At 38.0% G+C, this 25186-nt stretch overlaps 1 protein-coding gene and 1 long non-coding RNA gene across 14 annotated transcripts in view; one reads left to right on the top strand and one right to left on the bottom strand.

Annotated features, from left to right (window-relative positions):
* Positions 1-25186, bottom strand: part of EMC2 (ER membrane protein complex subunit 2) — a 402209-nt gene that overhangs the window by 222057 nt on the left and 154966 nt on the right. For 2 of the 12 annotated variants that reach the window (XR_007401889.1, XR_007401891.1), the window contains exons 14-16: positions 14983-15343; positions 6743-11296; positions 6036-6112 (exon numbers count right to left, since the gene is read on the bottom strand). The exons of 3 other annotated variants lie outside the window; for them this stretch is intronic. The gene's annotated coding sequence lies outside the window, so the exon portion shown is untranslated. Of the gene's footprint in view, positions 1-3448; positions 5780-6035; positions 6113-6742; positions 11297-14982; positions 15344-24392; positions 24461-25186 lie in introns of those variants that run through there. 7 more of the 12 variants (XR_007401892.1, XR_007401893.1, XR_007401894.1 and 4 more) reach the window with 5 other exon arrangements.
* LOC112662391 (uncharacterized) lies at positions 1808-25099 on the top strand. Of its 2 annotated transcripts, XR_007401904.1 has the most exons (4): positions 1808-2146; positions 3468-3525; positions 13965-14036; positions 24717-25099. It is a non-coding gene; the product is annotated as an uncharacterized LOC112662391 (long non-coding RNA). The 2 variants fall into 2 exon arrangements; XR_003138481.3 differs by lacking the exons at positions 1808-2146; positions 3468-3525 and adding an exon at positions 13134-13646.

The following is a 25186-nucleotide window of genomic DNA, read 5'->3' as shown; positions in this document are numbered from 1 at the left end:
TAAGCAGCATCCCTGAGGTCTCTACTTACTAGACAGCAGTAGCAGTTATAACAACCAAAAACCTATGAAGATATTGCCAAATGTCCTACAGGGGCAAATTTATTCCTTAAGAACCACCAGGTTAGAGGAAGACATTGAAACTAGTGAATTAACATGAAAACCCATCAATTTTTCCCTCAAAATTTAGAAATATATTTCCATGCTTTATTTACACTTATATACTGATTGATTATTCATGAGTGAAAAGACACTTGTTATGTGTTTTGTCTATCAGAGCCAACATTGGGACAAGATATGGGTAGGTAGATAACTAATTATATACAAGTATGAAGATTAGCACAAATCAGAAAACCACTAAAGTACATTCACAGCCAACACAGAAACATTATGCTATCTGCACCTGTAAGAAACACTAGACAAAAAACAATGAAGCCCATTAGAAAGTCCTCAGTTTGGGGGATAAGAATTTTTTTTTTTTTTTTTGAGACTTGTGGCTTCCTTGAGCTTCGAAAGCCAATGAAGACAGCAGAACTAGTCCCCCTTGGAAAGGCGTTTGTTTATTCTGCTTATCTGCAGCCAAAGCTAACAATCTTAATGGTTTTAAAGACCTTAATGTTTCACAGTAGTAGGAAGGCCTAATTTGCAGACAGAGGTATCTATAAATGAACATATCTTCAGAGTCTTGACATACTGTTAAACTAACTTAAAAGCATTCAGACTTAACTATTTCTAAACAATGAGTAGAGGCAAACAAAGATGATGAGTTGGTTATCTTTTTTCCTCAGTTAAGATACAGTAAAATTAAAAAAAAAAAAGATACAGTAAAATTACAGAAAAGAAGGAAGGAGGAAGCAAGGAGGGAGGGAAAGAAGGAAGGAAGGAAGGAAGGAAGGAAGGAAGGAAGGAAGGAAGGAAGGAAGGAAGGAAGGAAGGAAGGAAAGAAGGAAAGAGGGAAAGAAGGAAAGAGGGAAGAGAGGGGCAGAATGAAAAATAGCATGAGCAAAACATAATGTGGATACTATGCTACTTTCATTTATATATTCCTAACTCATAAAACATGCCTTATACAGTAAATATTTAACCCTCGCTATGAAGTGAACTAATAAGAGAAGAAAGAAAGAAAGAATATCAATTAGAAACTGAAATATGTGAATATAAAGTTAATTATGAAACCATTTAAAATCTGAACTACTTTGTTACTGTTTTCATTCATGTAGACTCTCAGCTTCTCATTTTAAAACTTCATTCTTTTACATGATCAAACTTATATAATACTTAATTATAAAGTACTTAAATAATTTCATGGGATCCCCCCAAAAATGCTATGGAGTAAACACCATTATTCCTCTTTTATAGAAAACATGAATTCAGGAAGATTAAGTGATGCCCAAGGCCACAAGTAATAGAGCAGAACTCCACACAAGTTTCAATTCTGAAACTACTCTGAGTATCAGCCTCAACTGATGTCAGTGGAGAATAACATTGAGCTTATTGCAGTGTTTCAATTGCACATAGTGGTTACAAAAACATGCTTTGGTGTCAAGACTCCCAGTCCCACAAATTACCAGATGTGGGATCTTGAGCAAGTTATTTCAGCTCTCTGATTCTGTTTCTCCAACTGAAGAACTGAGCTAGTAATAGCTACCCCATAGATTTGATATAAATATTAAATGAGATAATATGTGTAGTACATTTAGCACACATTCCATCAGCAGAAATCATAGTATATTTTATCCAACTGAATCTATGTCATAGTGGGTATTGTTTATGTGGAATTCTGAGGACATCCAGACTATTTATGGCAACATCAGTTCTTTCTGTTTTTTCTTGTCACTCTGCCCATTTATAAACTTATACTGCTTAAAAGTTGAATTCTTTGATTACTCAAAGTTTGGGTAGATCACATGTTAAGTAAGATATATGTGAAGTCCTGGGTCTGGGAGAGCCAGTATGTAAAAGAAGTCTCTCTAGTTAAGAATTCACTCGGAAGATTTTCTGAAAGTTCCATTCCACATTTGTAAAATTTAGGAGGCAATGGAAGTCTCTTGCATGACCAGAAATCAAAGGCCTGAGTACCTATCTTGGGCCCTGTTGCAAATGCTTAACACACATTAGCTCATTTCAACTTGACACAAATACCCTTGAGGTAAGTAAGCTTTATTACCACCATCCTCATTATATAAAGATGAATAACCACTGAGAAGTTAAATAATTTGACCAAGTTAATCCAGCTAGTAAGTAACAGGGATGATTAGAATCCAGTACCAGAGTCCATGGTAGTACCCACTGCACTATATTGTCTTTCTCCAGACTGTCCTATCACTTATCAATCACATATTTACAAGGAGTCTACAGAATGATGCAAGGCACTTCTGTACTCTACCCATCAAGTCTCTGTCAGTTCATAGAGACATCTGTAATAGATGCGGTTGATATCCTTCTCATAGCCCCTTGGCTCCCTATTTCACTTACAGCTACAGTAAAATTCATGATTAACATATGACGTCTCACACAGGTTTCTTCTTACCCTTCCTGAAGGCTTCTTAGGGACTGTAGGACCTACCAATGACAGGCACAACTTAGAAGGGCAGGAGAAGTAAAGCCCTTAGGGGCAAATGTCAACCAATACAAAATAGAAATTGATAAATAAATGCTTAGCATCCCCATCTTATTTACTTTCTTGGAGGATACCCAAGTGGAACTAAATCTAGTTGGCCCTAAGCAGTAACCTATTCATTAAAACACCTTGTACTGGCTCTTCTTTCCCCTTCCTTACCTCAATTTCCATACTTCTTCACTTGTGTTTTCTAGGACCACCTTTAAATAAACTACCTTCACCTTCACCTTAAATAAACTATCTTTGCGTCGTCTTGTGGTCTGCTTTAGGAAAATTAAAATCAAAATAATCTCAGCTGGGTATCTAGAAGTTTCCTGCTATCTCTAATAACACAATCCCCTTGATTCCAGTTCCATCTACATCAGACTGCCAAGGACCATACATCATGGGAAGAGTAGAAATAGGATGAGGAAGGAAGGATTCCAGAAAGAGACTTTGATCCTTTGGATTCTTCAGATTGAAACAAAAATACTTCCTCTTATGGGTGCTGACTATTCTCATATATCTCTTCAAGATGCCATGATGCTAACCAAATTTCTTTCTCTTTACTCTTACTAAAGACTTCCTACCAAGAAGACAGAGTAGGAATAGAGAAGGGGCAACAAGGGAAGAAAACACTGAACACCAGAAAAGGATTCCAAAAATCAAAAAAAGTTATTATGTATCTAAAAAGACTGTCATGAATGTGCTTTGTCATTAGGAAACTGAACACTCCTGCTAAGTGATATCCTTCAAAGACATGTAGTTTGGTGGAAAGAATATGCACAAATCTGGAGACATACTGACCTAAGCTGTTTTTCTTTTTCTTTTTTTATTAATGAAGTATAGCTGACATACATTGTTATATTAGTTTCAGGTGTGCAACATACTGATTTGACAATTCTGTACATTACTCAGTTCTCATCACAGTAAGTATAGTCAACATCTGTCACCATACAACATTATTACAATATTATTGATTATAGTCCCCATGCTGTATTTTTTATAACTTATTTATTTTATAACTGGAAGTTTGTAGTTCTTAATCCCCTTCAACTATTTTGCCCATTCTTCCACATCCTTCCCCTTTGGCAATCACCAGTTTGTTCTTTGTATTTATGAGTCTGTTTCCGATTTTCTGTTTATTTGTTCACTGTTTTGTTTTTTTAGATTCCCCATATAAGTGAAATCATATGGCATGTGTCTTCCTCTGACAGACCTGAGTTTGAGTGCCAGCTTTACCACAAAGAATATGATAGAAAGCAAATTAACTTCTTGAAGCCTGATTTTTCACACATATACAATGGTGTGGAAATATTTACTTACCCCAAATTGTTAAAGATTTAAATGAGATAATGTGTGCAACAATTGCTGGCAGATGTTTAATAAATGTTAGTTTCCTTTCTTTGTCTACCCATGCCCCATCCCAACCTGCTACCACACAGAGAAAATACCACGGGAAATTTTCTTAATGATTCTCAATCTTACACATGGAGGGGACTCTACTACTCTGTTGCATTAAACTCAGAAATTCTTCTAAACTTTTATGGTAAAAAAAAATGGATTTGCTGAGCATTTCTTTGTGAGCATTACATGCCAGCTTCTACAGGTTAATCAAGGAAAACTAATGAAGTCAGGAAAGATGCAAATAAACATTAGGTATTGAAACTGCAACATATACATGTTAACAAAAGTAAAGATGTGGGAAGTCAATTTAAGACAAAGGAAAGGGATCTCTGGGTGGCTCAGTGATTTAGCCCCTGCCTTTGGCCCAGAGTGTGATCCTGGAGTCCCGTGATCCTGGAGTTTCAGGATCGAGTCCCACATGGGGCTCCTTGCATGGAGCCTGCTTCTCCCTCTGTCTGTGTCTCTGCCTCTCTCTCTCTCTCTGTGTGTGTCTCTCATGAATAAATAAAACAAAGGAGAGCTTCTATTATGTGTCATTGGTAATAGCAAGATAAATAAGCCTCTCAATCCCTATGACAAATGGAATACTTTTCAAAAAGCTATTTTATAAAAATTTAAGAAGCAGCAAAGAACATAGATCATCTTTGTCTCTGATTCCAGCACAAATCCTCCTGCTTTTCACATTTCTCCCACACAGTGATTTGACCATTAAGTCATTAGTGATGTGGACATTTAGAGGGTTAGCTTAAGCAACTTTTGTTCATAAACGTGCTTTTTTGTTTTGAATAACTTAGCAAAATGATCTAGCTTCAAATTAGAGAAGCAAGATGTATATGAATAACTGCTCTCCCAGAACCAAAAGGCTGAACTTGAAGATCTCTTTTAACTCTTAGACCTTCCACCTTCTCAGAGCAGGAGTTACACTGAAGATCCAACTAGAAATTGGAGACAGGATGCCCACCCCAGGTTACACCCATTCCATAGAAACAGAGACTGCACAGGGAGCTGTGGTCTGGGGTTGCCCAGCATTCAGCTTGCACTACCATTTATGACATATTACTGTGACTCATCCACTTCTTAGGTGAAAATGTGGACAGAAGGTGAAAATGTGACACAATCAATGCAACATCTGTATATACATGTAGGATTAAGAGAAGTGCAGAACGTTCAGTAGGACAATACTCCATACTTCCAATTTTCAATAACTAAACTCTGACTCTGCTTATTTTTAGATTTTTTTTAAAGTTTTAAAAGATTTATTCATTTATTTAAGAGAGAGAGGGAGAGGGACGCCTGGGTAGCTCAGTGGTTGAGCATCTGCCTTTGTCCCAGGGTGTGATCCTAGAGTTCTGGGATCAAGTTCCCCACTGAGCTCCCTGTGAGAGGCCTGCATCTCCCTCTGCCTATGTCCCTGCCTTCTCTCCGAGTCTCCCATGAATAAATAAATAAAATTAAAAAAAAAAAAAAAAAGAGGGAGCATGTGAGTGGGAAGAAGGGCACAAGGAGAGGGAAAGAGAGAATCCTCAAATAGACTCCCCCACTGAACATGGATGGAGCCTGGCTTAGGGCTCAATCCCGGAACTCTGAGATCATGGCCTGAGCCACTCAGGCACTCCAAGTGTTTTTTATTATTCAAAGTCCCTAGTTTCTATTCCTTGGAAGCAGTGTTTTATAGAGATAATAGCATTTGTTAATGAAAAAGATAACATCTGGATTTGAATACTTACTCTAAGACTTTAAAAGCTACATAAGCTCTCTGTGCCTCAATTTCTTCACCTGTAGAATTAAGATTGATAATAAAATTTATATGATAAAGTTGTTCTTGGGATTAAATAAAGGTTTAAACCCTTCTGTGAACCATCATGTCTGGCACAAATATGTAATAATTTTCTTTCTTAGAAATGAATACTTGCATAAAGGATACCATGGTTTACCAGGTCATTTGGGATGGCCTTGGGCCTCCCATAGCATTATTACCTTAATAAATAATGGACAATGTTGCCAACAGTGATGGCCTGTTATCATAGCTTACATTTTGTTGCCTCGGTGAAATGGTTTGGATGGTTACTAAAACTTCTACATTATGTCTGTTTTGTCCCATTAATCCATCTAAAAATCAAAACAGAACATAAAGTCACTGAACCATTCTTTTCTATTTTACCAAAAATAGTAAATGTAAGTAACTCCTCTCAGAGCTGAGAAGGTGAGTGGCATTTCAACTACCACAGCAATTCCTGGGCTATTTCTTCTTCTTCTTTTTTTTTTATCTATCTATCTATCTATCATCTATCTATCCATCTATATTCTTTATTAGAGTTCTATATGCCAACATATAGCATAACACCCAGTGCTCACCCATCAAGTGCTCGCCTCAGTGCCCATCACCCCAGTCACCCCAACACCCTGTTATTTCTCCTTTTCCACCATCCCTTGTTCATTTCCCAGAGTTAGGTGTCTCTCATGATCTGTCACCCTCACTGATATTTCCCACTCGTTTTTCTCCTTTCCCCTTTATTCCCTTTCACTATTTTTTATATTCCCCAAATGAATGAGACTGTTTAATGTTTGTCCTTCTCCAATGGACTTACTTCACTCAGCATAATACACTCCAGTTCCATGCATGCTGAAGCAAATGGTGGGTATTTGTCATTTCTAATAGTTGAGTAATATTCCATTATATATAGATATAGATAGATATAGATATAGATATAGATATAGATATAGATATAGATCTCACACCTTCTTTATCCATTCATCTTTCAATGGACACCAAGGCTCCTTCCACAGTTTGGTTATTGTGGACATTGCTGCTATAAACATCAGGGTGCAGGTGTCCCAGCGTATCACTGCATCTGTATCTCTGGGGTAAATCCCCAGCAGTGCAATTGCTGGGTCGTAGGGCAGGTCTATTTTTAACTCTTTGAGGAACCTCCACACAGTTTTCCAGAGTGGTTGTACCAGTTCACATTCCCACCAACAGTGCAAGAAGGTTCCCCTTTCTCCACATCCTCTCCAACATTTGTTGTTTCCTGTCTTGTTAATTTTCACCATTCTCACTGTTGTGACGTGGTATCTCATTGTGGTTTTGATTTGTATTTCCCTGATGGCCAGGGATATAGAGCATTTTCTCATGTGCTTGTTGGCCATGCCTGTCTTCCTCTGTGAAATTTCTGTTCATGTATTTTGCCTATTTCATGATTGGATTGTTTGTTTCTTTGCTGTTGAGTTTAATAAGTTCTTCATAGGTCTTGGGTACCAGCCCTTTATCTGATACGGCATTTGCAAATATCTTCTCCATTCTGTAGGTTGTCTTTTAGTTTTGTTGACTGTTTCTTTAGCTGTGCAGAAGCTTTTTATCTTGATGAAGTCCCAATAATTAATTTTTGCTTTTATTTCCCTTGCCTTCATAGATATATCTTGCAAGAAGTTGCTGTGGCCAAGTTCAAAAAGGGTGTTGCCTGTGTTCTCCTCTAGGATTTCGATGGATTCTTGTCTCACATTTAGATCTTTCATCCATTTTGAGTTTATCTTTGTGTATGGTGTAAGAGAATGATCTAGTTTCATTCTTCTGCACGTGGCTGTCCAATTTTCCCAGTACCCATTTACTGAAGAGACTGTCCTTTTTCCAGTGGATGGTCCTTCCTCCTTTGTTGAATACTAGTTGACCATAGAGTTGAGGGCCCATTTCTGGATTCTCTATTCTGTTCCATTGATCTATGTGTCTGTCTTTTTGTGCCAGTACTACACTGTCTTGATGACCACAGCTTTGTAGTACAACTTGAAATCCAGCATTGTGATGCCCCCAGCTCTGGTTTTCTTTTTCAACATTCCCCTGGTTATTCGGGGTCTTTTCTGATTCTACACAAATCTTAAGATGATTTGTTTTAACTCTCTGAAGAAAGTCCATGGTATTTTGATACGGATTGCATTAAACGTGTAAATTGCCCTGGGTAACATTGACATTTTCACAATATTAATTCTGCCAATCCATGAGCATGGAATATTTTTCCATCTCTTTGTGTCTTCCTCAATTTCTTTCAGAAGTGTTCTATAGTTTTGAGGGTATAGATCCTTTATCAATTTGGTTAGGTTTATTCCTAGGTATCTTATGCTTTGGGGTGCAATTGTAAATGGGATTGACTCCTAAATTTCTCTTTCTTCAGTTTCATTGTTAGTGTATAGAAATTCCACTGATTTCTGGGCATTGATTTTGTATTCTGCCACACTGCCAAATTGCTGTATGCATTCTAGCAATCTTGGGGTGGAGTCTTTTGGGTTTTCTATGTACAGTATCATATCATCTGTAAAGAGGAAGAGTTTGACTTCTTTGCCAATTTGAATGCCCTTTATTTCTTTTTGTTGTCTGATTGCTGAGGCTAGGACTTCCAGTACTATGTTGAATAGCAGTGGTAGGAGTGGACATCCCTGTCGTGTCCCTGATCTTAGGGGAAAGGCTCCCAGTGTTTCCCCATTGAGAATGATATTTGCTGAGGGCTTTTTGTAGATGGCTTTTAAGATGCTGAGCAATGTTCCCTCTATCCCTACACTCTGAAGAGTTTTGATCAGGAATGGATGCTGTATTTTGTCAAATGCCTTCTCTGCATCTATTGAGAGGATCATGTGGTTCTTGTTTTTTCTCTTGATATGATCTATCACACTGATTGCTTTATGACTGTTGAACCAGCCTTGCATCCATGGTAAATAATCTTCTTAATGTACTATTGGGTCCTATTTGCTAGTATCTTGTTGAGAATTTTTGCATCTGTGTTCATCAGGGATATTGGGCTTTAATTCTTTTTGGTGGGGTCTTTGTCTGGTTTGGGAATTAAGATGATGCTGGCCTGATAGAATGAGTTTGGAAGTATTCCATCCCTTTTTATCTTTCAGAATAACTTTAGTAGAATAGGTATTGTTTCTTCTTTAAATGTTTGATAGAATTCCCATGGGAAGCCATCTGGCCCTGGACTTTAGTGTCTTGGGAGGTTTTTGATAACTGCTTCAATTTCCTTGCTGGTTATTGGCCTGTTCAGGTTTTCTATTTCTTCCTGTTCCAGTTTTGGTAGTTTGTGGTTTTCCAGAAATGCATTCATTTCTTCTAGATGGCCTAACTTATTGGCATATAGCTGCTCATAATGTTTTTAAAATCGTTTGTATTTCCTTGGTATTGATTGTGATCTCTCCTTTTTCATTCATGATTTTATTAGTCTTTTGTTTTTAATAAGGCTGGTTAATGGTTTATATATCTTATTAATTCTTTCAAAGAACCAACTCCTGCTTTTGTTGATCTGTTCCACAGTTCTTCTGGTCTCTATTTCATTGATTTCTGCTTGACTCTTTATTAACTCTCTTCTTCTGCTGGGTGTAGGTTTTATTTGCTGTTCTTTCTCCAGTTCCTTTAGGTGCAATGTTAGCTTGTGTATTTGAGTTTTTTTCCAACTTTTTAGGGATGCTTGTATTGTGATGTATTTTCCTCTCAGGACTGCTTTTGCTGTATCCCAAAGATTTTGAATGGTTGTATCTTCTCATTAGTTTCCATGAATATTTTTAATTCTTCTCTAATTTCCTGGATGCTCTTTAACCTCCACGTTTTTGAGTTTCTTCCAAATTTCTTCTTGTGACTGAGTTCAAGTTTCAAAACATTATGGTCTGAAAACATGCAAGGGACAATCCCAATCTTTAGGTATTGGTTAAGCCCTGATTTGTGACCAGTATGTGGTCTATTCTGGAGAAAGTTCCATGTGCACTTGAGAAGAATGTGTATTCAGTTGCGTTTGGATGTAAAGTTCTGTGAATATCTGTGAAATCCATCTGATCCAGTGTATCATTTAAAGCTCTTGTTTCTTTGGAGATGTTGTGCTTAGAAGATCTGTCATTTGCAGAAAGCGCTGTGTTGAAGTCTCCCAGTATTAGAATATTATTATCTAAGTATGTCTTTACTTTGGTTATTAATTGATAAACTTGGCAGCTCCCACATTAGGGGCATAAATATTCATGATTGTTAGGTCCTCTTGTTGTATAGATCTTTTAAGTATGATATAGTGTCCCTCTTCATCTCCTACTACAGTCTTTGGAATAAACTTTAATTTATCTGATATAAGGATTGCTACCCCTGCTTTCTTTTGAGGACCATTTGAATGGTAAAAGGTTCTTCAACCTCTTATTTTCAGGCTGTAGGTGTCCTTAGGTCTACAATGAGTCTCTTGTAGACAGCTAATAGATGGGTCTTCTTTTTTATCCAGTCAGAAACCCTGTGTCTTTTGATGGGATCATTAAGCCCATTCACGTTCAGAGTTACTATTGAAAGATGTGAATTTAGTGTCATCATAATACCTATTCGGTCCCTGTTTTTGTGGATCATTTCTTTGGGCATCGTCTTTCTTTTAGAGTCCCCCTTAATATTTCTTGCAGAGCTGGTTTGGTGGTCACAGAGTTTTTCAGTTTCTGCCTATCTTGGAAGCTCTTTATCTCTCCTACTATTGTGAATGAGAGCCTTGCTGGATAAAGTATTCTTGGCTGCATGTTCTTCGCATTTAGGACCCTGAATATATCCTGCCAGCCCTTTCTGGCCTGCCAGGTCTCTGTGGAGAGGTCTGCTGTAAATCTAATAGTTTTCCCCATATAACTTAGGGATCTCTCGTCTCTTGCTGCTTTAAGGATTTTCTCTTTATCTTTGGAATTTGCAAGTTTCACTATTAAATGTCGAGGTGTTGAGTGGTTTTTATTTATTTTAGGGAGGGACTTCTCTATCTCCTGAATCTGAATGCCTGTTTCCCTCTCCAAATTAGGGAAGTTCTCAGCTATGATTTGTTCAAATATGCTTTCTGGTCCTCTGTCCCTTTTGGCGTCTTCTGGAACTCCAATTAGACGTAGATTTTTCCTTCTGAGGCTTTCATTTATTTCCTTTAACCTTTGCTCTTGGTCTTTAAATTGCTTTTCTGTTTTTTCCTCAGCTTCCTTCCTTTCCAACAACTAGTCTTCTATGTCACTCACTCTTTCTCTACCTCATTAACCCTCATCATTAGGACCTCCTTGGATTGCATCTCATTTAATTGGTTTTTAATTTCAGCCTGATTAGATCTAAATTCTGCCATCATGAAGTCTCTTGAATCCTTTATGCTTTTTTCCAAAGCCACCAGTAGCTTTATAATTGTGCTTCTGAATTGGCTTTCTGACATTGGATGTAATCCAAATTCTGTAACTCTGTGGGAGAGAGGACTGTTTCTGATTCTTTCTTTTGTGGTGAGTTCTTTCTAGTCATTTTGCTCACTGCAGAGTGGCTAAAAATGAGTTGTACTGGAAAAAGGAAGAAAAAGAAACAAATAAAGAAAAATAACAACAACAACAACAACAACAACAAACGAGGGGGTATCCTCTGGTTCTATATACTACAAATTCCTTGACTTCCCCTGGAGCTTTCCAGCGCTGCTTGGTCAATAACTTGCTTTTCCCCCGTCCTTCCAGATGGTCTTCTGGGGGAGGGGCCTGCTGTGCTGACTCAGGTGTGTGCACCTGGGGAGATGCCCCGCCCCCTGCCAGGTGCTGGCTCAGTCAGAGCTGTGTACCCCGAGGCCCCTGTTCCCTGGCGGCCGCCCCTCCCAGGCACAGGGTGACACCAGGAGGGACACCACCCCTGGCGGCGGCCGCCCCCCAGCCCTGGAGTCAGCTCCCCGTAACCACCGCAGCTCCCAGTCCGCAGGGGCCTGGATGCTCGGGGGGCGGGGGGGGCGCTGCCCCGCACAGCTCGGGGCCCGGGGCAGGAGCGTCCCCGCTGTCCCGGGCCCTCCCCGCCCCGCCTGTCCCGGGGGAGCAGGGTCCCGGGCTGTGTCCCCCGCGCCCTGGGCAGCCCCCTCCGCCCGGAGCCCCCGCCCGCCCCCCGGCTCCTCCCCGAGGCCCCCCGGCGCGGCTCCGGCCCTTCCCCGAGCTCGGCCCGCTCTCCCCCGGGCGCCCTCCCGCTAGCGGCTCCGCTGCCTCCTGCGGTCCCGCCCGAGCTCCCTGCGAGCGCCCTCCCGGCGGGAAGACTCCGGGGATCGTCGCGGCCCCGTCCCCGTCCCCGTCCCCGCTTCTCCCGGGCCCTCCCGGCCTGAGCCCGGCTCCTCGCGGCCCCGCCCCGCTGGAGGCGGCTTCATCTTTGCCCCCTTCCCGCCGCGTCAGAAGCGAAACCTTCTCTCTGTAACGTTCCAGCTGTTCTCTCTAAATCAGGTTGAATTCGTAAGTTTCAGGATGGTTTGAAAGTTATCTAGCTAAGTTGGTGGGGCGGGTGACTTGGGGACCCTTCTCCTCCACCATCTTGCCCCGCCCCTTCCTGGGCTATTTCAATGAATATATAGTATTTTCAGTGTATCAGTCCCTATGGGCTACAGAGTGGTGGAAAATATTCATTAAAAAGCTTTAAACAGCACAGAATCAAACATTTACTGAAGTACTCCAACAAGCACTGATAATCAGTGACAGAACTACCATTACATACAAAGAACCATATGTTCTAGCTGAAATAGAAGAGCTGTCACAATTGTCTATCCTTTGGTTCCTTAGGTCACAGATGATGAAACCGAGACCCAGAGAGGCTGAATTGTAGTGAAATAAATTTCCTATGAACAAAGTTGAATTACAACTTGAAGTTCCAAGCAATGGCTTAGCAGTAAACTTTTGGAACTTAGTATATTTCTAAGTTGGTACATGTTGGTATATTTTCCTAGTTTGGTATGAAAGTCAGTGTACTCTAAAGATCTTATAATGTGAAAAGAAATAAATTTCTTTTCTGAGAGCATAAATTTATCATAATGTCATATCCCAGTATAATAGACCATAACAAAAAAATAAAGAAGTTTTGTCTACTTTCTCTACCTGCTTTTTAAGAACTCTCTCCCAAATCTTCCATTAAACACTGATAAGAATTTTGGACAAAAATAATCTAAGGAAATAAAATGCATTACTATAGGATCACCATTAAATGTCCAACTGGGATTATACAATGGGATTCCACTTACACATAGTAATTTGTCTGATTTGAGTTTATCTTATAAAACAAGTTATTTTTACAGTTCTTATGTTTTGCTTACTTTGACCTCATAAAGAAACCATGATAAATACCTGAGAACTAACTGTGGCATGCAATCATGTGTTGCCCAGATTCCCCTTCAAGAACATGGAATTTATCTATCTACTGGGAGTGCTGCCTAAAGATGGTCCTCTGCTGTCAGAACCTGTTTGGAGAACTGTGTCAGAAGAAAACTGCTTTGCCTAAGGTTACCTCTACTTTGAGGGGAAGCCACTATCCAATGTCCTCATCCTATCCAAATCATTGCAGGGATATAAAAGTCCAGCCACCTTGCCCCCAACTCTAAAGTGCCATCCCAGCTCCAGTGCTCCCAAAGGACCTGCTGAAGTCTTCAGGAAAACTATATCACAGCTTCACTTCTTTGCCCAGCTCTGCTTCCCTCCCCTGCAACTATCAGTACTCATCTCCAGAGTGCTTCTCAGTATCTTGTACATTAATGTCCAACTACTAGGGGAGCCCAACCTGCAACAATCTAGAAGTAAAGACCTCAATAATTACAACTGAATTTGCATCAATATAGAAATGGTTGAAAATGAAGGACCTATTAAAGGAGACCTCATCTGCTGCTTCTTGTCCAGGGCTTTGGTTAGTGTAATCTGTATGGCCTCCTAGGAAGTATCCTAAATAAAATGCAGATGCATTTTATTTAATAATTATCTGGGTGCTAATGAATTCCTAGATGAAAGCTTTGCTGTCATGAGATATTAGGCTTCTGAGTCACATTCATCTTGGTGATTTCTATTAAGGCAGTGACCTTTCCTGAGCCATCATTGGAAACTGGTCTCTTGCCCGCTCTACAGCTTCTGCCCCTAGATGTTGTCCAGCATTTCCTAGTATGGAAAGGATACCTAGCAACAATTTATTGAGCTGGTTCACTTTTCTATTTGTCTTTTCCTCTCACAGAGAGAAGAAAAAAGTGACCCATCTGGTTTATTTTTCATTTAGGAAGATCCAAGATATTGACCTCTCTGTATAGTAAGTATGCTTTAGTCTTATACTACTCAATTAAGGCAGTTTTTATTAGAATAGTACAGGTTCAGAACATTCTACTAGTACAGTTCTATACTTGGAATATAAATTTAATTACATTTTGCTTCCCACATCTTTTTGGCTATCGCATTTACTTTGTCCACTAATTCATTCACTTATTCTCATGTTCATTCATATGATATACCTATTTGGGGTCTACCATGAAGCACATATTTTAATATTTGTGTGAAGTAAGTACAGCATTCAATGCTCATCTGCTGGCCCTCATCCAAATGCCCTTGTTTGAAGTCAATTAAATTTTTGAGCCTTCACTCCGAGTTTCTCACAAAAGCCTCCATCATTACATAACTCATTTATCATTGGAATCTATCTGAATGCTATTAAAACTCTACCACTAGTTTATTAGCATGTAAGTATTAAGTTTGATTCCTCCTCCATCTCTTTTTATAGGAATTGTCATAGTTGGACTTTCTAGCTCATACTTTTCGACATCTCTGGATCTCTTCCTCCTTCCTTCCTCTTGCTTCTTGTCTTTGCAAGTTCCATTCCTATTCCTTTTAATCTCTGACCACAATTAGTGCATTTCTTTGGAAAATATTTTTAAAACCAAACTAAAATGTCAAATGTAATTGATATGCACTCAGAAGTAACCCAAGGGAAATAAAGGGGAAATATTAATTTAGGCTTAGTGAAAATGGGAAAAGACTTTTAGTTTGGGCTAAAGCAAAAGAGAAAGAGAAATATTGCAGGGAATATTGCAATATGTTGGACAGAAATTATTGTATAAGTAATATCTATTCAAGATACCTGAAAAGGATTTTAAAAACCAAAAGTCTGTAACCCTGTGTAATAACTTAGTCTTCTTTATTAATAAAGATCATTTCAATTCATTAACATGAATAGGAAATACCCAAATACAAATAAACCTTACCAAAAAGTTCTCCCCAATCTTCTCATAAATTATTGTTTGTCAGGTTCTTAAATGTTCCAAATATAGTATACAAGAAGGTAGTATTCTTATTACTTTCTCGGAAGATAAAGTACTGGGGCTAAGTAAGATGAAGCAATTTATTTGAAGGTACAGTTGAGGGACTTGAATTCAGGTAGTCTGCGCCACAGTATACACTCTTCATTACGACATCATAGTGTCCCACTGATGTAAGGTCTGGAGCCCTGGAGAATATATCTGGCCAAGTGGAGAAGCCAATCAGAGTTTGTGGCTTTGGACTTTCAAAGTGAACTCAGGCCTTTTGGCATTTACATCTTCCTTGTGGTGGACAAAATGCAAACTTCTATTTGGAAAGGAGAAAGAAAGTGGTCTGAATGGCTTCAAGGTTTTTGAACATCAAATAGTTCTTACTAAAGAACATACAATCACTGAAGTGTATCTGTATCCGAGTCAAAACACACATGGATTTGACAGCAATCTGATTCACAAAATATGCACAGCCATTTCGTGGTTATCATGGTTCCAAGTTAAATACAAGGCTCTGTCTTGCCTTCTCTCCATTAATTAATTCCTGACTGGAATTGCTCTTCCAAGGGCATGCCAGTGGACATGCATTGAGGAGCTTCACTATTCAGGAAATGATGTTGGCAAGATTAATGGGTTTGGCAGGGTAGGTGACTTGGGGGCAGACCTAGTGGGAGCTGACTCCTCCCACATGGCCCATGTCAGCAGCAGCGATCACTGGAAGGCACTTTCAGTCTGCAAGTTGCACAATGGTTGAGGTTTTGTTTTTTTTTTTACATGTTCTTCAAAGTCTGTAGATTAAGGGATGGGCAAGTAACTGTGCCTGCAACTTGGTAGTATGGACTGGTAAGATCAAAGCAAGGGAAATTGTACAAGTTGTCCACTTGAATACTAAAGAAACAAAGAAAGCCCAGCGAACTCACCCAAATATTGCTTCTTTTTCTCTGAATTCTTTAATTTTCTGATCAAGAAGTTTATGTTCTAAATGACTGGTTAGCAAAGCAGCAGAAGTGACTCACAGTTGAGATTTTGAGATTGCTACCTGACTTACAATATATAGAAGACCTAGGCTTTTTATTTTGCTGCCAATGAAGATAATAAGTTGGCATAACTCAAATAGCCATGTCAAGCAAATCTAAGCTGTAATGATTTACAGAAGAGCAATAAGAAAGTAGTATAAGCTTGAAGAAGAAATGAACTAGAGCCAGGATGCCACTGGAGCATGAAAGTCTCACATAATACATTTCTTATCGAAAAAAATTTTAAAAGTTGGACTACCTTCCCCACTGTGCTTTCTCATTTTAACATTGCATGTTCCTATGTTATGTCAAATGTATGCTTAGAGCTACATAGATCAGTTTATCTTGAGTTGAGGGGCTTTCAGTAACGAATCATAGCACCAATTCTTAGATGAGTCTTGTTAAAGCTCTGGTCTTGTGGAACATTCCAGAGCCTGATGCTGAAAGTGAGATAAACTGGACTTGACCTAGCTCAAACATTGGTTAACTATGTGAAATTGGGCAAGCCAACCAGCTCCTTTCCTCATTTGGAAAATTATACTGATCCTTACATTTCTAATATTTGATTCCCAAATATTCATTATTCTTGTGGCCTTTGGTAAAATTGTTAAATATTATTTTAATTATCTTAATATTTCTTGAGCTAGAAAAATATTAAGTGGTTTCCAGTTTCTTTAACCCCAGAAACCTATGAAACAAGGGACACTATCTTTATCCCCACTTTTTTTTTAACACAGAAATAATATGGACTTGAAGAATCCAAGAGTTGGTACCCAGAAAATAAATATCAGTCCTGAACAAATATATGAATATATACCTTTCTGGTAATTTATAACAGATCAGTTCACTGATAGAAAAATGTAGTCACAGTGGTTACTTGGCATTCATAATTAGAGTTAGAAGGGAGATGAGATCAAAGATGTTGCTGAGGAAGAATGAAATCAGACAACAGTATACACAAGAACCCTTACCTAGCCAAACTCTGTCACCAGTTCTTATCTGTATATCAAGTCTCATCCCAATGAGAGCACTATGTATCCATCTGAAGCATCAGCCTGTTTCCTTTGAGCCCAGTTGCACATCACCAGACTATAAGACAAACATCCCTTGGCTCTATAATCTGAAATATCAACTACAATCTACTAGCTACTGAACAGCCATTATGTTGAAGGGGTCAAGAACATGTTGTTATTCCCAGATATTTTATATGATTTTTTTGCATCTTCGTGGGTTCCCTAGTTTAGGAAATTTAGTGATTTTGATTTTTTGCTCTTAATGTTTTCTCTCAGGCATTAAGGTTATTTAAAACCCTAGAAATAGGTATCCCTGGGTGGTGTAGCAGTTTGGCGCCTGCCTTTGGCCCAGGGCGTGATTCTAGAGACCCGGAATCGAATCCCACGTCAGGCTCCCGGTGCATGGAGCCTGCTTCTCCCTCTGCCTGTGTCTCTGCCTCTCTCTCTGTGTGACTATCATAAATAAATAAAAAAATAAAATAAAAAACCCTAGAAATAGAAGATTTCACTGTCCATTGGTATATATAAACTCTATTTTAATCTACAAATTTTAAATATCTTTCCAATGTGACCAAATTTTCATTTCCTTCATGTTTAATTGAAAAAACTCCATATTTATAGAATCCTGAAAATTGAGGCAAATATTGACTAGCGTGGACAATAAGTCTTCAACGAGTAAATGATATATATAATTCCCATGTATATTATATTTTGAGGACAAGATCAGGTTTTATACATTTTATCCAGTCTTTTGCATGCTGTGACCACCATCTATCCAAACATCCCACAACACAGATACTGCACACTGCTAGCCCTGTAAAGACCTTATTTTTAATAACCTTTCCAGGTGATACCCATGGACACTTAAATTTCGGAGCCACTGAAATTATTTTGTGGCCTATTTATTTCCTAATGTCTTTATTCTGTTGTACTAGGGTATACATGCTCATGTATCTGTCTAATTGCTAGGGACCATCTCAACATGATTCTCCTTAAATTATGCTGGGTACGGAGACACAGATGGTTAAGCAATTATTTGATGATTTTTGATGGAGAAGACAAGAAGAATGATAACAACCATTACAATGAAATTTATTTATTATTTTTAAAAATATTTTATTTATTTATTCATGAGAGACACAGAGAGAGAGAGAGAGAGAGAGAGAGAGAGAGAGAGAGAGAGAGGTGGAGACCAGGCAGAGGGAGAAGCAGGCTCCATGCAGGGAGCCTGATGTGGGACTCAATCCCGGGTCTCCAGGATCAGGCCCTGGGCCAAAGGCAGGTGCTAAACTGCTGAGACACCCAGGCTGCGGTGAAATTTAACCTTAGAATGCTTTCTTTCATTAGGTTGGATTTGGGGATTAAATTAATTTCAGGTTTATTGTTTGCATGCTAAAGGCATGCATGTATATATATATACACACACACACACATATGTATATACACGCACACATATATATGTATGTATACACACACACATACACATCTCAAAGCTCTTGAGTATTTTAGGAATAGTTTAAGTTGAAAAAGTCAACTGCTTCTCTTATGGAAAAAAAAAACTTTTAGATAAAATCTTCAATTAACATTCAGAAACCATCTGAATGTTACATATCACAAATACATCTTATATCACTCAATCCATTGCAGTCTATTGAGAAAATCAGCATTGCTTACTTGTTTCTCAGGAGCATTTACCTATATAGTTATTTCCCTCCCATGATCAAGTAAAGAAGGAAACTATAGACTCCTCAAAATCTTTATATGTGTAGGCTAATTGAATTTAAATTAAAAAAACTTTATAAAACCTGACTGTAAGCTGACCTGAGATTTTTTTTATGTGTGAGGTTTTACAAGGCAAGAGGGAAATAAAACTTGTTTGTTTGTTTGTTTATCTAACCAGCACACACATTTTTCAAACAATTTAGGTTTGGCATCACCCACAATGCATCTGGCCAAACACTTTTTCTCCTTAATTTTTATAACCAAAGAAATTTTCAAGGAAATTTAATCCACATGTTTTTGATTCATTCCATATCCAGTAATGTTTCAGTGAGAGGTATTTGATTTTAAGCACCTTGGAAAAGATTCTATCATCAACAGTTCCTAAGAGTACAGGTAAATTGGTGTAAATAATAGAGAAACTGAAGGGGAGAGACTTAGGCATAGAAAGATTCACCCAAAATGTAATCCTAAGCAGCCTTTCCTAAAGGTTCCAGTAAGTTAGAGTGGCCTGTTTTAGGACTTCGAATTCCCAGTGTGGCCAAATCAGAATTAGTTTACCAGTAGCAGTTCCATTTGCATAGAAACTCCAGAGTTGAGTATTCAATAAAAAGATGCATAACACAGTGTTCACCTTAAAGAACTTCCAATTTAGCAAGTGAAGATAAGACTCAATATACAATAGTAATATTCTACCTTAAAAATTCAAGATAGGGCAGCCTGGGCGGCTCAGTGGTTTAGCGCCACCTTCAGCCCAGGGCATGATCCTGGAGACCCAGGATCGAGTCCCACATCAGGCTCCCTGCATGGAGCTTGCTTCTCCCTCTGCCTGTGTCTCTGCCTCTCTCTCTCTCTCTCATTCTCTCTCTATGAATAAATAAATAAAACCTATTTTTAAAAAGGAAAAAACCCTTCAAGATAGACTGTCTAGTTCTTTATGTAGCTTATACCAGCAAATTCACTTAAATCCTAATAACACATGCATATATACAGACACATACACGCAAAGGACTGAAGTCTCAGATGTCAGGAACTAAGATCTTATTCCATTCAATTTAACTACAATGTATTTTTTATCTTGCATGACATACAAAGCATTTTGAAAAATAGTTTATGTTTAAATATATTTTAATAATAATAATAAAGTAAATAAATAAAATAAAATTTGTTTTCTTGCCTGGTTTATAGATTAGTCTGCAGAACTGAAAAGAATATTAAAATTGGAATTGATGACCCTTGAGATTGGAGAGCTAAGCTAGAAAGCCATGAATATCTTTTTAATAAAAAGTTGGAGTTCAAATTAAATTCCAGTCCATTTACACAGAGAATATCATGGCCATGCCATTACTACATTTGACACAGCAAAAGCTGTCACAAAAGAATTAGTTATTACTACATTTTACCTAATCAAATAGCAGAGTCTGCCATTGTACCAGGAGCCTATCATATCATAGTCCTCAGGTAGACCACAGCACCTTAGTCAGAAAAAAACCTAAATGTGCAGATCCTCTTAATAAAATGCTGGTCTGTACATTTGTTTTTTAATTGATTAGTTATTCTAAAATAGCATTCATTTTATACATTTCTAACTCTTGACTCCTCAGTTTATATCTTGTACATTTTACTCAAATGCACATACGTCCAAAATAAAACCACTGAATATACCCACAGATTGAATCAGATTATATTTTTCAAAAATGGCCTCAACAATAATTTCCATCCTGCATGCCCTCCTGCAGTGTGACTTTATCACATTCCCCATCGAGAACTGGAATCTATTTCTCCATCCCCTTGAATCCGAGAGGCTCTGACTGCTTTAGCCAATAGAGGAATAGGACTAATGTGTCACTGTGCCAGTTCCAGGCATATCTCTTACCTAGCCTGGTAGCTTCTGACTTCCTAGAAGCAGCCACCATGCAAGAAGTATGATTCCTCAAGACAACAGTCTAAGACACATGAAAGGGCCTTGAAGGATGAGACACCATGAAGGAAGAGACCAGCCACAGAATACCAAGAAACCTAACATGTAGGTGAAGAAGTCAAATTGGAATCCTCCAGCCTCAGCTGCCCCAGCTCCTATCAAAGGGATGAGAGACAAACCACCAGCCAAGACATTTGCTCAACTTTCTCACACCTAAAATCATGAGTAAAATAAAATGGTTGTTTTAAGCACTGAGTTTTGGGGCTGTTTGCTATAAAGTAATAGACAACTGAAACACAGGCTACAGGGAGCTTCCTTTTCTATACCCAAACCTGTACTAATCTGTGAAAAGAGAGTTTAAGGGACCTAGAAAGCAAGTTGCTGCACTCAAGAAGTCTGCAATCAAGTGAATGCCAAAAAATATAATACTACAGGAGAAGGACCAACAAAGAAACTATCAAGAAGTGCAAATAATAAATTATTAATGGTACTATGCAGAACCACAGCTTCTGGAATCAAAGAGAAAATTAGTCCTCTGACTCAAGTATAGCAGCCAGAGAAAGCTTCTCATAAACAAATTGCATCTTTAAATGATGGCAAGTTAGGACTATTAGAAAGAGGGAAGAAGGCCTTTATAAGGACAAATAGTTTGAGCAAAAGTAGTTAGGAGAAAAATAGAAAGAAAGAAAGGAAGGAAGGAGAAAAGAAAGAGAAGGAGGGATGAGGGAGAGGAGAGAGAGAAGAAAGAAAGAAGAAAGAAAGAAAGAAAGAAAGAAAGAAAGAAAGAAAGAAAGAAAGAAAAAGAAAGAAAGAAAGAGAAAGAAAGAAAGAAAGAAAGAAAGAAAGAAAGAAAGAAAGAAAGAAAGAGAAAGGGAAAGAAAGAAAGGAGGAAGGAAGAAGAAGGAAGGAGAGAGGAAGGAAGGAAGGAAGGAAGGAAGGAAGGAAGGAAGGAAGGAAGGAAGGAAGGGAGGGAGGGAGGGAGGAAGGAAGGAAGGAAAGAAGGAAGGAAGGAATAAAAAAGGATCAAGAAAAGAAAAAAGAAGGAGTATGAGGAACAATAGGAAAACTAGGTTGGCTGGAATAAATAGTTGTTTGGAGTCGAGAAAGTATATTTTGAGACAAAAACTTGTCCTTGAGTAGAGGAATAAGCACAAATACTTGTACAAACACACACACATATTTATAGTGAGATCTAATATATATTATATATATCAAATATCTACATATCATATCAAATATATACATATCAAATATACACATCATATAAAATATATATGTATATTATGCATATATAAAATATATCTCTGTATCTCTGGCCATATGCAGCCTCCTCTTTTGTCCTTGTCATGCCATATAAATATAAACATTTGTTTTCTGTGTATGACCTGATAATAGTTTAGAGAGATAGTACATTAAAAGTTGTTAGAAACAAGATTCCTAGTTGCCACCCAGAATACCTTTTAAAAAAAGATTTGTAATAATGGAAGAATCATAATTTTCTCTGAAAAACCCGAGATTAATTGTCCAGTGCTCTCCTTTATGTAGCGGATAAAGTCTTCAATGATGCACCAACAGTGATGAACATGGTGAAGCATGATTTAATAAAATTAGTTTTATAATGACTCCAAACAATATAGTGTTAATGTCCTACTCTTCATGTTATTGCTTAATGTAAGAGGAAGATGTAGAATATCTTAAAGCTTTCATATCTTTTAGGTAATTTTCCATAAATATTATCACAAATGAATTTTCTTTTTTCAATAACAGCCAGTCATCAAAAAGTTCAAGAACATTCCCTAGAGGAAGCATTCATTGCAAATACTCTACTACATACCTAACAACCAACTATGCAGAAATTAAGGTTAACAGTTAATCAAGACTCATATCTGAATGAAAGGCCACCTCACTTGGATGGCCAAGAGATTATTTGCATGCAGCGTCAACATTTTCTCTGATAACAGACCTGGTGTCAAGCCACAGATGAATAAATGGCCAATCAAAGCCTTGAACCTCTAGATCAATACAACATACCATAAGAATTTTAGTTTGAAAATTTTTAGGTAGGAATTTCCAGTCATCTCTCAGAACAACAAAAAGTCAATTGTAATGATTCATTACAAAGATGATATCTAATTTTGGGAAATATAGTATACATACCTACTTTTTGAGATAAGTTTTCTATACCCCTGGGGTAAATAAATGACTTGTCTTGCAGTATGGAACTATTGAGTATAAATCAATTAAATATCACTTGACATCTCTCAGGGTGGATGATTTAGATATCAGAGTGCTGATCTTAAACTATCCTTTCTGGCAATAATATACAGCAACACTAACTGGATATGGGGGTTATTTCTAGGACATGATAACAAAAGCCAATTACTCAAAATAATTATTCAACATAACTAGCATTGTTAAGTGCTTACAATGTACAAGTTCTATTCTAGTTGTTTTACATTCAGTATTAACTCATTCAATCTTCACAACTCTTTGAGGTAAATTACTATCCCCATGCTACACATAAGGAAACTTAAGTGTTGTGATTATTTCACTTGCTTAAGCTCACATAATTAGAAAGCAGAGAAACCAGGATTCCACTCATGGCAATATGATCCTAGAACTTACATTTTCATTATAGTATTATACTTCCTTTCAGTATAGGGAATTATCTTTTTATTTTCATCATCAGAAATATCTGTTGATCTCATCTAAGTAGTATCATATCATTAACCTACAATTTCAAAGACAGGATAAGAACAAATCACTAAAAATTGCCAACATTTCCACCATCTCGTAGTCTATTATCATGTTTACTGCAAACTATGTTTTGGGTTTTGTTTTGTTTTGTTCGATAAAGAAGTGCACCTTCTCGATTGAAAGTCCACCTAGATAGTCTTCTTCCTAATAGCGCAAAACCTGAGTATGAAGTGACTCCTGTACAGCTCTATTATATTTTCTCTAAATGAGAAAAATCCCAGGTATTTGATGTTTCATCAAATTTCATGTTCAAAATTATGCAAACTATACTTTAAAAAATAAATTCTGAAGAAAGCTTCTAGCTAATCTATGCAATACTTTGGAAACATTCTTTGATGACTTAGGTTTTTGAAGGTACTTCTCACATATGGTTAAAAGCAAAAGAGTGTCCTTGAATTAACCATTCTAGCTGTCAACGAAGTCTTGGTGTTTTCTAAAAATTACACTTAGAATTAAAATACTTTAGGGGTGGGTGCCTGGGTGGCTCAGTGGTTGACCATCTGCCTTTGGCTCGGGTTGTGATCTCGAGATCCTGGGATCGAGTCCTGCATCAGAGGGACTCCACCGCCGGGAGTCTGCTTCTTCCTGTCTCTATGCCTCTGCCTCTCTCTGTATGTCTCTCATGAATAAATAAAATCTTAAAAAAAATACTTTAGGGGCTAAATAAATAAATAAATAACTTTAGGGGCACGTGGGTGGCTCAATCAGTTAAGCATCTGACTCTTGGTTTCAACTCAAGTGACCTCAGAGTTCTAGTATTGAGCCCCACTTTGGGCACCATACTCAGAGGGGAGTCTGCTTGAGGATTCTCTCCCTCTCCCTCTCCCTTTGCCCCTCCCCTCCACTGCTCAGGTGCATTTTCTCTTTCTCTCAAATAAATAAATACTACTTAAAAAAAAAACTTAAGTAAGAAATTACTTACTTAACAAGGTATCTTACCAAAGGTTCATGTGGAATTGCCCTCCACTCAGTTGTTTCTATTCCTTGTATCGGAAAAGAGACAATAGCTGAAGTGAAAGAGATATCACTAATAAATGGCAGTGAAAAGTGGTTTCCCAACTTAGCAGAAAAGTTTTGTTAACTGTTCAGAGATATCTAGGAGGGGTCCATATGAGAAAACCTTTTCCTTTCCTAATAGAGGAATCATGTTATGGTACAAACAGGTTTTTAAGAAAGTCTTCCCAACAATGAATTACTGGACTTTCCCTTTGTCAGAATCCTTTCTCTAATGTGTGTTTTTTCTCTTTTAACTCTTTTTTCCAGTTTTGCATGTTTCTGGTAACTTATAAGAAGAAAGAGGGATGAGCCATAGGAGTGACCCTCATCTGCAAACAATAGATTGGCAAAGATACAGGAGGAGAAAAAAACAGTATCAGAGAAATCACAGAAGTTCACCTGCTATTATGACAAGTGAGCTAGACCCAAGTTTCAGAGGTAAAGGAACTAGAGAGTTGAAAATTTCATTAAGTGGTGGCAATTTCATTTACTAGGGCAGGTGTCAACTAATCAATTCACAAATTAAGAGTTTTGTTTCTACCATAATAATTTAATAAAAATACCTGCTACCTCAATTTTTACCTTTTTTTCAGGCATTTTTTTGGGTCCTAAAGATAAAATGGATCCATTAAAACTGGGCTTCGGGCACTCAGGTGGCTTGGTCGGTTAAATATCCAACTCCTAATTTTGGCTCAGGTCATGATCTCAGAGTTGTAAGATTGAGCCAGCAATAGGCT

The sequence above is a fragment of the Canis lupus genome, chromosome 13, assembly GCF_003254725.2.
Source record: "Canis lupus dingo isolate Sandy chromosome 13, ASM325472v2, whole genome shotgun sequence".
In the NCBI taxonomy this organism is placed as follows: Eukaryota; Metazoa; Chordata; class Mammalia; order Carnivora; family Canidae; genus Canis; species Canis lupus.
Note: the sequence above shows the minus strand (reverse complement) of the source record. Positions and strands in the feature narration are given on the sequence as shown.